This window comes from Phyllostomus discolor, chromosome 3 (assembly GCF_004126475.2).
Source record: "Phyllostomus discolor isolate MPI-MPIP mPhyDis1 chromosome 3, mPhyDis1.pri.v3, whole genome shotgun sequence".
NCBI classification, from domain to species: Eukaryota; Metazoa; Chordata; class Mammalia; order Chiroptera; family Phyllostomidae; genus Phyllostomus; species Phyllostomus discolor.
Window position 1 is genome coordinate 64,370,281 of NC_040905.2, and position 14,841 is coordinate 64,385,121.

The following is a 14,841-nucleotide window of genomic DNA, read 5'->3' on the forward strand; positions in this document are numbered from 1 at the left end:
TTGTCTCAGCCTCAGACTTCCTAGGCTTAGCTGATAGAAACACATTTACATTAATTTATTGTGTAACTACTCCCTGTGAAATCCAACTAGAAAAAGAGAACTTTTCCAAGTTCTGATTGTGCTGCTATGACAACATACCATAGACTAGGTAGCTTAGAAAACAACACAATTTTATTTCTCACAGTTCTGGAGGCTGGTAAGTCCAAAAACCAAGGCACTGACAGATTCAGTACCTAGTGACATGGACAGCCATCCTCTGGAGGTTTTTTTTATTAGGATATTGATCCCACTCATGAGGGCTCTGCCCTCAACACCAAATCACCTACAAAATTGTTACCTCCAAATCCCATGGGGGAACACAACCACTCCATCTACAGCAGATCCCAAAGGAGGACCACATGCAGTGCTGGCCACTGAACATGACATCTTACTGACTACTTGAGCGAGCACTCTTCCACCACTGTTGTTTAGTATTATTCATCACTCGTTAATAGAAGGTGGCTTTAGAAATAACTAATTAGTTTTAAAAATTCAAAATAAATCTAAGGAATTTAGCACAGTACTCAATAAAAACTAGTTATTATTGTTGTTAGCATTACTATTATTAGATTAAACTCATGGTTTAATCTACCGTCTTGAAATGATGTACAATTAAAGTTTTAATCAGTCATATCCCCTGTAATATTTCACAATCAAATATAGTAAAAAGAAGGGACTCTACCAGACCACCAACTTACACCATACACCAGAGTAAATTCAAAATGGATAAAACTTAAATATAAGTCATGATTCCATAAAAGTCCTGGTGGAAAACATAGACAGTAAAATTTCAGACATCCCACATAGCAATAGTTTTGCCAATATATCTCCTATGGCAAGGGAAATAAAAGGAAAAATAAACAAATGGGACTACATCAAATTAAAAAGTTTCTGCATGCCTAAAGATACCATCATCAAAATGAAAAGGGAATTGGGTGTATTGGAGAATGTATTTGCCAATGATATATTGGACAAGGGTTTAATCTCCACAATATACAAAGAGCTCATATGACTCAACAAAGGAAGACAAACAATCCAATTAAAAAATGGGCAGAGAACCTAAATAGACACTTCTCCAAGGAGGACATACAGATGGTACATAGACATATAAAAAATGCTCAACATCAATAGCCATCAGAAAAATGCAAATTAAAACCACAATGAGATATCACCTCATACCTGTCAGAATTGCCATCATTAATAAATCAACAAACAACAAGTGTTGGAGAGGATGCAGAGAAAAGGGAACCCTAGTACACTTGTTGGCAGGAATGCAGACTGGTGCAGCCACTGTGGAAAACACTATGGCATTTCCTCGAAAAACTAAAACTGGAACTGCTTTATTACCCAGTGATTCCACTGTTGGGAATATACCCTAAGAATCCTGAAACACCAATTCAAAAGAACTTATGCAGCCCTATTTCATAGCAGCAAATTTACAATAGCTAAATGTTGGAAACAGCCCCAATGCCCATCAGTAGATGAGTGGATTAAAAACACTCATACGTGCCCTGGCTGATGTAGCTCAGTGGATTGAGCGCAGGCTGCGAACCAAAGTATCACAGGTTCGATTCCCAGCCAGGGCACATGTCAGGGTTGCAGGCCACGGCCCCCAGCAACCGCACACTCATGTTTCTCTCTCTCTCTCTTTCTCCCTCCCTTCCCTCTCTAAAAATAAATAAATAAATCTTAAAAAAAGAAAAATTTCTAAAAATATAAAGATTAAAAAAAACATTCATACGTGTTCTTTGATTAGTCAAAGAACATGTCCATGAGTCGTGGACATGGACTACAAAGAAAGGATTGATTGTGGGTGAGAGGGGTGGGCTGGGTGGAGGGGGGCAAAAGGGGAAAAACTGGAATAATGGTAACAGAATGAACACTAAACAAAGAAGTGACTCTACAGTTCACAAATCCATAGTAGCTTAAAGAAATGTACTACCCTCCAGTACATCTGGATTTTTTTGTTCTCTGTAATCTTCAATACCGTCCTTATGATATTCATTTAATTATATGTTACCACCTAAAGAAATAAATGAGTAAGAGTTGAATAGTGTCTGTAGTTAGCAGAATACTTACAATACCTCCACCAAGTCAATTAGAAAATTCTTTCTCAATAACTTCCTTCACTCTCTGCTGTTAATATTTATGCTAAAATCTGAGTAGTGGTCCCTCTGTGCACGATTCAGCTGCTCCTGAATGAGCTACAATCTAGTAGTGAAAGGAAAAAGAGGGGTCACTGTCCCTTTACCCCCACTCACCTGCACAAAGTGCTACAAAGACGCTATTAGGTCTTTCAAGGCAAACAGGACAAATTGCGGAAGAGTTTGCCACAATCTCTCCAGAGGAGGAGATGCATATTTCTCTCTAATAAGAACTATTAATTTTTCCAATGTATCTCACATACACAAAACATAAGATAGTCATGCAGTTGTCAATTCTGTGCTAGGTATAGTTCAGAGATGGAGAAATTCTGAATATTCATAAATTTTTCCTGTCATACTTAAACTAATATTCATAATCTAGCAATAAAGCTCTCTGGAAGCTTTTCTTCGCTCTGTTTCAGCAGCAAACGTCCTGCCTGCTTCATAGTTAATGTTTTTTTCACATGAACATATTTTCACTGGGGGGTTATTATGATGACCATTCATTGTGTGTTCATTATGGCAAAGAGCATGTGCAATACCCCGGACCCTCCTTCACTGATGTGTTACATGTGTGTGCTGAGACAATGCTCATTGATTAAGTAAACACAAGGCAGTTAAAACTATTCCTTAATAAACATTCTAATGATGTAAACTTTCCTGCAGCTTTAAAAAGTGATAATACCTGCCTGATGTTTTTATGAATTGTGTACTGCCTTTTCTGATCTGTGTGTGATCAGTGTGCCATCTCCTGCTATTCTCTGAACACCAGAGAGAAATGAGCCCTTCAGAGAACCTGGGGAGGTAGATTAGAGAAGGAGAGTGGTGAAGAAAAACAAAGTCTAAAAATTTCAAGTACCTTAATATGTTTACAAGAAGCCATGTTCCAAAATCTCAGGCTGAGCAGTGAAAAAATAATAGATATTTTCCAACTGTAAGGGCACCCAGTGAAAGGGTGTGTCTGAAACCTCTAGGTTTATGGTTCCCAAAAGAAGTGTGAGAATAGAATGATTCAGCAGATTTTAAGTGCTTATTTCCTTACGAGGAGGTTAAACTTAATGAGAAGTGCTGAGTGAGACTTGACTGCTTTTTCAGGTGCCCTGGACATCTTTGTAAACACAGGAGTTAGAGATGAATACAACTCATTTATTCACATATAAACCTTTTCACATATGTGCCTGGACTGAGACACTCAGAAAGGTCTGAGCAAATCCCAAAGTGATTTGTGACCCGGGGACTCCCCCTCCCACAGTAAGACCCCAACTGTTGGAGGTGGATGCAGTCCGAGGCAGTGGGAACGGCAGTTTCCTCTACCTCGCTGAAGAAGGGAGCACGGGCCATTCTAGGAGGATCTAAGAAAGGTTCACTGAAAGGATATCCTGCTCAATAAAGTCCAAAACGTTCCCATTTGGAAGAAGAAAAATAAATTTTTCTGCTAATGCTATTGCCTTTAACACCCAGGTCTATAACAATTTATATATATATATATATATATATATATATACATACACACACACACAGAGATATATAAAAACAATTATATATGTGTATCCATACATGTATGTATATATGTATTTGTAATTGTTATGTGTATATATACACATAATTGTTTATGTATATATACATATGTATGTATATAAAGGTACGAGTGTGTATATATATACACACATATATATATTTATTTTGGCAAAAGAGAGAAGAAATAACAAACCACATACTTGGGAAAGATAATTAGAAGGAACAGAGGAATGACTTAGAATGAGAAATAGGCCTTTTTTCCCCTCTAGTGGCATATTTTTGAAACTAAAAATTTCTAGGGACCATTTGACCACTCTTTCCTCTGAAGACTGACCCTGGGATGAGCTAACACTCCTCTATCAGTCGTTTACCCTCCCAAGCCCCCACTGGGGAGTAAAAGTAATGTGTTTCCTCATAGCTTTTATTTGTGAATAGGACAGTATTTGCTTTCCAAAAGTTTTTGGAGGACAGATCCTCTTTTCATCATAAATGGCACTGACAGCCATCAGTTTATTTCACATACTGAATATTCAAAGGAAATAACTTTTTTATAGCCCTGGCTGGTGTAGCTTAGTGGATTGAGTGCGGGCTGTGAACCAAAGTGTCGCAGGTTCGATTCCCAGCCAGGGTCCATGCCTGGGTTGCAGGCCATAACCCCCAGCAACTGCACATTTATTTCTCTCTCTCTCTTTCTCCCTCCCTTCCCTCTCTAAAAATAAATAAATAAAATCTTAAAAAAGAAAGAAAGAAAGAACTTTTTAAGTAATTGTTTATTGTGGTAAGATATACATAACATAAAATTTACTATTTTAACTATTTTAAAGTGTGCAGTTCTGGTCCATTAAGTACATTCATACAGATGTCCAAACATCACCACCATCCATCCCCATGACTTTTTCCCCTGCTTTATTGAGATATAATTGACATATTACATTGCATAAATTTAAGTTGTATGACATGTTAATTCGACACACTTTATATTGCAAAATGTTTACAATCATAACTTAACACCTGCATCATGTCACATAATTACTGTTTCTTTTGTGTGGTGAGAATATTTAAGACTCTCTCTTAACAACTTTCAAGTGCATTATACAGTCTCATTAGCTATAATCACCATGCTGTACATTAGGTCCCCCGAACTCATTCATCTAATAACTAGAAGTTTGTACCCTTGGACAAACATCTTCCAATTTTCCCTCCCCTCCCCCCCCTTTCCTGGCCAGGCCCTGGCAATGACCATTCTGTTCTCTTTCTATAAATTGGGGTTTTTATACTCTGCATATGAAGGCTATGTCATTTGTCCTACTCGTCTTACTTATTTCCCTTAGCATAATACCCTTGAGTTTCATCCATATTATTGCATGTGGCAGGATTCAAAGGAAATAGCCCTGGCTGGTGTGGCTCAGTGGACTGAGTGCCAGCTTGTGAGCCAGAGTTGCCAGTTCCATTCCCAGTCAGGGCACATGCCTGGGTTGCAGGCCAGGTCCCCAGTAGGAGGTATGCGAGAGGCAACCACATACTGATGTTTCTCTCCCTCTCCTTCTCCCTCCCTTCCACTCTCTCTAAAAATGAATAAATAAATAAATAAAATCTTTTTAAAAGCAAATAACTTTTGACTGGTATGACTTAATATTGAAATAATTTTAGAAGTTTAATTGTGGACAATGATCATAATACTCTTAACAATTTACTATTATGGAGTTTTGATAATAAAATATTTTAAATATATAAAAACATAGAATATAAAATATTCTGTAAAATAAAAAATCTGATAGTATTATGTCATTCATTTAATTCCTAACCTTTGTTCCCAAGACAAAAGTAAATATATATAACTCTAATGGAAATTTAATAAATATATTGCTCCATAAACATTAAAACCTTTTAATTAATTTATAAAGTGAATAAAGCTTAAGGATCATAGATTCCATGGACATTTCTCCAAAGTTCACATGTAAATGGATAGGAAGAACTACTCATCTGCATGTAATAAAGATTATGTAAATGGTCTTGAGGCTATTTAATTTTGCTCTGTTCCAACTCTAGAGGCCAGTACAATGGAACCATGCCCCCATCTCCACTCACCTTGCCAGAAGGGCACTGCCCAGAGAGAAAACCAAGTTAATGAGAGGTGGGAGAAGGATATCAAGGACCAGCTGAGTCCCAGAGACATAACTGAAAAACATCCTAGGAGGTTGTCAGATTGTAATAGCCATATCTCAGGCACCATAATGCAAGAAATCATAATTCAGTGGTTTCCTGATCATTTTAAAGCATTTTTTAGGGGACTAGATTATTTCAAAGTCTAAGGAGACAATCCAGTATGGGCGCCTACTGCTGAGTTATTGTAAGGCAAACAGCATCAGGTAAATTGTCTTTCTTTGTCAACCTGCTTTTGACAATGAATGGAATGGAGCTGGGGAGGGACTCATCAAAGCTTGATGGGTGTGGGCTTGTCTTGAAATAAACTCCTCCCCTGGGTTTTTAAGGCATCAGCTGTGGCAGATGAGACCTACAGGCAATCAGATGTGTGATTGCATCATGTAAACAACACCCGCTGGACTTGCCTTATTTGCTCTTATGAAATTCCTGTCAGTTTTAGGACATAAATAATTCAAGCAAATGGCTTTGGACACCGGAGACTGCCAATTATTATTGTGTCACCAATTTACCACCATTTGTTTTGGTCACCAGAGTATTTCTTTTAAAAAACCAGCACTTTCAGACTCAGAATAAATTCCACGTTAAAGCAATTTTCTTCCCCTCCAATTTCTTCCAAATTAATTTTATTTGTGTTTTAAAAGAAGAAATGAAAATTTATCACTTAGAATGCCTTTTGTGTCTCTTTGATTTCCCTATAAAAGTTCAAATACAATAGAGTCGGGATTTAAATAATACAAGCAATTACATCAGAAAAATGGAGCAAAGCTTTCTGTATTTTTAAAAGAACTATAAAATTCCCAGAGTACAATCAATGCTTGTAAGAATTCAAGAGGGAGAACTACAATGCTTACATCAGCCTAATAACTGAAATGAATCCAGCATTTCCATTTTAAAGCCGCTAATCCAAGAATAAAGGGGAGATGAAACAAACTCAGACAGCTACAAAAGAGTTCTTTGGGACTGAACCTTGTGCCTTTGCCTCAAGTTTAGGGTTACCTCTAACAGAGGCAGAAGTTGCTAGGTGGACGTCAAGGCCATGCTGCTTTTCTGATCCTGTCCCCTTTGCCGTCAGCAGCACGAAGGACAATGCCATTGATATCTAGCTCAGTGCCTCCATTTAATAAGAATTTTCTTATGAAATATCCTTTTCTCTTTTTCTGTTCTGCACTGTACGTTGTAAGGACCACCAATATGTTTCTCTTTTTATACTTTAAAATACAATGCCACAAGTTCTGTAGCCTCACCTAGCTGCAAAAACAAAGTACTGAAAATTGTTAACAGTAGCATGTCTCAGCCTGGAACACAAGCACCCCCCAGAACTGAGGTTACTTCATTTTACTTCTCTTCACACCTCCACAGGAAAAAGAAAAAGAAAGAGTTCCCGACTCTGAATTAGTCACTGACCTTCTGCAGTTTAAATTGGTGTTCTAAGGTGATTAAATGAAGCTCCATGAGGCACTCAGTCAGAGACAGTCAATAAGTCATTAGTCCCATCAACACCGTTTTATCATAGCTCAGACAAGAATTTGATGACTATTCCCATTATCAACGTCTTAGTCACTCCAAGCAAAGCACACTGTTCAAATGACTTGTGATGTCTTCCCGCAAAGTTTCAGTTGAATCAGCCCTTTCTTCACTGCTAAGATTTGGAGAGGCTGCTCCTGATGTAAGATTGACAGATTTAGCAAATAAAAATATAAGCTGTCCAGTTAATTTTGAATTTCAGATTAAACAATGAATAATATTTTTAGCATAAGCATCTCTCATGCAAAATTTGGGACATACTTATATTAAAAATTATGTCTCGTGCTAAATGTAGGACATATTTATACTCAAAATTATTTATTGTTCATATGAAATTCAAATTTAACTGGGCATCCTGTATTCTAGCTGACAATTCTACCTCATGACATCACTGTTAGGTAGACCAGTGAGACTAGAGAGGAGACGGACGGCTGCAGGTGATTCAATTACCAGCTGAAAGTCAGGTGGCAGCCAGCACAAAGGCCTTCAAAAATATTTTTCCTGAAAGCAAAGGGAGATCTGGCTGCCAGGTAAATTCAGCTGGACTGTGGAGAAAGGCTGAACCCCTGGGAGGGCCCTGGCCCACAACAAAGGCCTCGGTGGTGCTCACGGTCTCGCAATAAAAGGCACACACCTGCTCTCAATGAGTTGTCACCATGAGGTGGTTTCCCTGTGTGTATTCTTTTCAAGACTAATGATGTGTGACGAAAATAGTCAAGCAGGGCCAGGAAAAAACCTTAAATGGGGAAACTCGCCATCCAGCTTGTTTTAATAATCACCCCTCTTTTAGGTATCTCTGGCTGTTCCACCCAATCATTCAAAGAAATCAAAGGTCAAAGGACAATAATATATTACTTGAAGCAGATTTTGTTTTAAAGAAATTTCCCAAGTTTTTTAGTATAAATCTCAGTTACCTATTTTTGTGAAAACATATTAAAATAGTAGAATACAAACTACATTTGTATTATACATGTAATATTTAAGACCATAGATGAGATAGGCTAATAACTAAGGCTAATTAACATTTTGGAGATAACTTTTGCAACATTTTCCTAAAAACCCACAATTCTTGTGTTTATCTTCATTGTAATGACTCTAAGCACTACTGTGTCTGTCACCCATGAAAGTGCCTAGATATGGGTTTTATGGTCCCCAAAGTAATCTACTTCCTGGTCCTCTTTGAATCCATAGAAACATTGTCAGATAGCAGAAGCCTAGAAAGAGTGTGACTATGGTTTCTCTCTCTCTCTCTCCTTATCGCTCCTTTGTGTCTAGTCATACTGGAGCTAGTTGCAGATATACTTCTAATTAAGCAATTAGTATTGTTTTCATAATATTTTAAAACATCCTTAATAAGCAAATGGGTTCAAGATCTGTTCCATGCAATAAAGTAGCCACTAGTTGCATGCATGCAGCTATTCAAATTTAATCTAAAGTTAATTAAAATGAAGTAAAATTTAAAATCCAGTTCTTCAGTCACACTAGCTACTTTTTAAGTACTCAATAGCCACACCTGGTAGGACATTTCCATCATCACGCAAAGTTCTGTTGGACAGTGTTATCCTATTACATTTTCCTACTGAACCAGGAAGGATGAGCATGTTTTGAGAGTACTCTGTCCAACAGTTATTACAGAATAGATAAAAAGAAGCTTAAAAAATGTAACACATAATTAAGCAATTTAACTGGAGGAAATTTTCTAGGTTAAATACCCTAAGTGCAACAATTTCAGGACAGCTTTGAGCAAGTAAAGACAACAGCTACATGAATATGCATTTCAAAATTGAGCAAGGATTGCTATTGCAACTTATTAGGAATAGCCCCATTGGGAACTCTCAATCAAGACTGCCAGGACAAACTCCCTGTATATGACTTCCTAGCTGTGTGATCATAGGCAAGGTATTTAACCTCTATGTGCTTCTTTTTCATCTTGTTTTTTCATCTATACAATGGCGATAGTAATAATAATATCTACCTTTTTTAGCAGGGCCAACTCATCATAGAATATGCTGACTTGGAAACAGATAACAGGAGAAAAAAGATAATATTCCCTTTCTTTATGACTAGGATCTCACCTTGAGCATTCTCCTGATGGGAAAGAGGCAAGACACCTGAATGCCACTTAAGAAATACAGGTATTAGGCAAGAAAAATTCGACATTGAAAAGACACACATTCAACATCTACACTGTAAAGATCTCTCTGGAATGGCCTGTTTTCCTTCTTTATTGTTTCTTAGCATTTCAAAAACATGTGGATGTATAATGACACTGAGGTCCATGGGACTCACAAAAGCAAAGAGCAGTTGGGGCTCACTCAATGAAATCCTATTTAATGCTCAGTTGAAGGAAGATTTGAGGAGAGAGATGGCCACCTGGGTCATGGTGATTCCTGAAGTTGTATAGCACACACCCTGAGCACCTGTATAAGTCAGCTGTCCTTATAGGGCTTTGAGGGTATTAAAAAAGCAAATCCATGTAAAGGATTCTGACAGTACTTAGCACATATTAAAGCACTCAATAAAAGTTACCTATACTTAAAGTATTTCTCAATAGAAAATGTCCCAACGGGAATAATCAAATAGAATTGGAAAGTCATTTATATCTAGGTTTACCAACTGACTTGGTTTGCCCTGGACCGAACAGGTTCTTATTGTGCAGAAATTTCAGTTTTAAAACCAAGCAAACCAGGATGAGTTAGCTACTCATTAAAAACAAGAAGTATATTTAACCCCAAGAAACCTCCAGAAGTTTATAAAATTTATTAACTCTATTCGATGATTACCAATATTAGTCACAGCATCTGGCTAAATATTATGAAGTCTTCAAACTAAATATCAGGGTCACATGGTTCTTTGTGGCATTTATATGCAGATCTGCTTGAAAATCAAAATTGTTCAGCTGGAGCAGAAAACAGCACAGTCCCTATGTCTTGTGGCTTTGAAACGATAGCACTGGGTACCTCAGCATAGAATCAGATCGCCAAGCCAGGACTTCCTTTTTCTTTTCTTTTTTGACCAAAGTGAAAAGGTTTGAATGCCTCCCCCTAGCCTCTTGCCCTAAAAACCTCAACTCCAAAAGAAACTGCTGACCAAGAAATGTTTAATTGCTACAGGGCATCTTGTTGTGTTGCTCTAGTTTTTACAAACCATTAAAGAGGAACTGCATTTTATCCCCATGCATTTATTGCATCACCATTGTTCAAATGCAATCTATACCTTGGCACTTGGAGAAATGAGGCGAGAAGTGAGTTGGTAATGGCCTTAATTAAATCGAGTATTTATGATTTCCTCTAAAGGGTTTTATTTGCAGGGCCTAGAGCAAGAGCACAGCAGGGAAGTAGCAGTGAAATCAGTAGAAGAGCAGATAGAATTAGCGTGGCAGCCCTAAAGCACAAGTGGCCATCTCATTCCACAAGTCTTCCAACCGCGCACTAAATTGGATTTTATTGAGCGAGCCCCAACTGCTCCTCGCTTTTGTGAGTCCTGTGGACCTCAGCGTCATTATATATCCACATGTAATTGAAATGCTAAGAAACAATAAAGAAGGAAAACAGGTCATTCCAGAGAGATCTTTACAGTGTAGATGTTGAATGTGTCTCTTTTCAATGTCGAATTTTTCTTGCCTAATACCTGTATTTCTTAAGTGGCATTCAGGTGTCTTGCCTCTTTCCCATCAGGAGAATGCTCAAGGTGAGATCCTAGCCATAAAGAAAGGGAATATTATCTATGTTTCCCCTTATCTGTTTCCAAGTCAGTACCTTCTATCTTTGTCCATATAAACAGGTGTGCAAAATTTTACACCAACCCATTTCTCTATTAGTTCACCCTTATTAAATGAATCACTAATGTGGTGAGCACACTACAGGGAAAAGGCAACATGAATACAGAGAAACCCAAAGTTAACCTCCAGTTGGGGTGACTGTAAATGATGGAGGACAGCAGGAATAGAAATAAGTTTCTGAAAGTAAAAACATGATATTTTTATCTCACTTTAAGATATTTGAAATAGTCTGAGGAGACTGTCAGGAGAAGGGCAGTTTTACCTTTGGATGATATTTCATCAGGGTCAACATTAAAATCAGTTGTGCATCAGCATGCTCACAAAGTGATTTGCATTATCGGGTGGATTAGGAGAGTACAGAGGAGAAGAGTAGTTACTAAAATCAGATAGTGGATGTGCCACAACAGTTTCATTTTGGTGTTGGGGAGATGACCATGCAAAATGGTTTGGCTTTAAAGATCATTAGATAGACCGCCATAGCTAATAGCTCTAGCCATTTAGTTTGTATGATGCAACTGTATCATTGTAAATAATAGGTCAAGGGTTGAGTTTTCTTGATGGAGTCCACATCATTAACTAAGCTCATGGTAATAGTCTTCAACAAACATCTTTGTGAATCCCAAGGCGAAATATCAACCAAGCCAGGTGTTTGCTCCCTCTCCTCAGTATAGGAGCACCTTTGAAGTTCATGAAGCTTTGTCTGTGGGTGTGTGTATATGTAACAAATGGAGAGACACAGGCCTTGGGATGGAAATCACACTGAAAGGGAAGCTAACAAGGGAGAGATTTCTAGCATGATAGTGAATTAAGTGACTTCGGCTAATTTGCCATTCCGTTGACTTGTGGTGAAGTCTTTCATTTCATTCTGTCTCTTGGGTTTTCTGTCTGCAAAATTAGAAGTAGTAATCTTTTACTGATGTGTGGAAAACTCCAGGTTATCTCTCCAAGTTTTGCAGACTATTACAGATACTTGGCCCTAAGGCTGGAAATTAGTTACGTCATACCTCAAGTAAATCATGTCCCAAGAAGATGAACCATTTCATAAAAATTAAAATGATTGCCCCTGGCAATTGTGCCAGACTTTTCAAATCCTCGAATAGTCACTAGACTCAGCCCCTTACACTGTTAAGTGAGGAAAATACTGTCATCAATTTTGTAGATTAATAAAATTTCTTTACAACTAATTTCTTAAAATGGCTGCCTGCAAAACAGTATTTAGAAATACCTTTTGGATTCAAGATAGGAAAAACAAGTTTATCTCGTCCTGGAGAGAGACCTTGTTTCTAAACATTTTCTGTCAGGAAAATTTAGTATTATCCTTCATTTACAGATCCAAGCTCCCTATACACTTCATGTACTTGTCAAAGAAATCAGCCCTGGCTGGTGTAGCTCAGTCGATTGAGTGTGAGCCTGCGAACCAAGGAGTTGCTGGTTCGATTCCTAGTCAGGGCACATGCCTGGATTGCAAGCCAGGTTCCCAGTGGGGGATTCATGGAAGGCAACCACACATTGATGTTTTTCTCCCTTTCTTTCTCCCTCCATTTCCTTGTCTCTAAAAAAATAATAAATAAATATTTTTTAAAAAAGAAATCACTAAGAACATTGCAGACAAGTCATTTGTTAGTAGAAAGTACCATGTAAATGCAAGCTCTCCCTGTCCTGACATTGGAGGAGTGACACTACTGATGGTCTCAAACTCACTGACTCTAGTTTCTAGGGATTCTGTCTACCTTTGACTCTCTGTTCATCAAAGATTGAATGAAAGTAGAAAACTTCTCCATCAAAAGGAAGTTTTAAGGAGATTTTTGAAATTCAAAATTCTTTTTCTATAACTTTATACATTTTCAAAGCAAAACCAAAGCAGTAGTTTAAAAAAAAGCAAACAGTGAGATTAATAGCCAACTGGTAATAGTTTAGCATTCTGATGCTAAGTAGGTATGGCTGAGAGCCACTTAGACACAGAAGCATTATTATCAAGTGGTTCAGAAATATGAACAATGGATCATCTGAGTGAAAGGACACCGAAACTCTGCATGCTACCACCGTTTTTAGTAAATTTGAAGTCATTTTGAGATAAATACTTTTTCTTTAAAAAATGGAAGTAGTTTTTAAACAAAAAACAAAAAATGCCAAGATCAGTATTCTAGTAATTCTAGATCAGTATTTCCCTAACGAGTGGTATCTGGACCAGCATCATTACCTCAGAGCTTGTTAGGAAAGGAAATGTCACATTTACTGAAGAGTCTGTTGTGGCTTGTAAGAGAAACTTCGCCAGATTCAGAAGCCAAGGGATGAGAGAGACACTCAAGGTCAAGATTGATATGCAAATATCCCTCTTGGTTAGTGGGGAGACATAGGTACAGAGGAGAGACAGGAACCGAGGGAAAGTAAAATCTGAAGGATTGGTTACACAGACAAACTAAAGTTCTGGGTTCTCTGTCTGGATCTTTATGTTGTGATGACCTGGCCTATCTAAATTTGGAAATCCCACCACCCAGGGGAGCTAAAAAAAAAAAAAAAAGGAACTCACCTCTGAAAAACTGAGAGGGGAGGGGGCAATGTGCCGATACTATAATAAGTTATCCTGGAGAGTACATGCTCCTTGAAAAATATCTGTATTTATACATATAGCTCAAAAGTAGCACTTTAATACTACAATATCTATGATGGCTTGTAATGAACTTTCACTTTAAAATCTGAAGGTCATATGTATGCCACTGTTCTCAAATAACTCACAATCAAATAATGAGCCTAAGAAAAGTATACAGCAGCAAGTATTCCACAAGAAAGGAACAAATTTCCATTGCATTTTAGTGGAGGGACAGTTATTCAGTTGTGGAAGAGAGTCAGAAAAGGTAGGGTTGAGTAGTGTTTGAAGTGGAACCAGAAAGCACAATCTTGAAAGATGAAATGCACCTTTCTCTCTTTGGAATTTCTAATTAAGAGAAAAGCTTCTAGGGAAGGGAAGGCCAGGTTGGAAACTGTCAGAATGGGCTTTGCATAGGAATGGTTCAATGATTCAGGATTATATATCAGAGTTGGGGGCCAAGATAGAACCTTAGATGAGATTTTAGGAATTCGTGTAGATAAAAATATTTCAGACCCAGAGAACCTGTGGAAAATAACAATTCCAACAGGGCAGAGAGATAGCATTTGGCAAGCTGTACGTGAGTACCAGCGTGGCACAGTGCAAGGAGCTCTGAACCTGGACCCAGAATGTGAGGCCTCTAGTCTCGGCAACAGCATGGGTAACTGTGGTCTGAACAATGCACTTACCCTTTCAAAATCTCAGCTCCTTTATTTATAAAATAGGAAGTGGGAAGAGATGAGAATAATTATCTCTAAAGTCTTTTTCTTCTCTGAAAGCAATATGGTAGTCAAGCTGAGGGGTAAGCAGTGAAAAATAAAGTAGGCAAAACACCTCTAGATCACAGAAGCTCAGGCAATATGAATTGACTTGAAAGAAAACTGAAAAGCCTAGTTCACCCAGCTGCCTTTGAAAATGGTCTTGCAGATGCAGGCACTGGGACCAATTTGCCAGGCCCCACCTTTTCATACCTGTACCATCTAGCAACCAACGAGGTGGCTAGAGCCCACCATTTTGTGGAGAAGCGAATGCAAGACTCAAATCCTGATGCCATCAAAATGTGGCTCCCAAAGAGGAGTTAT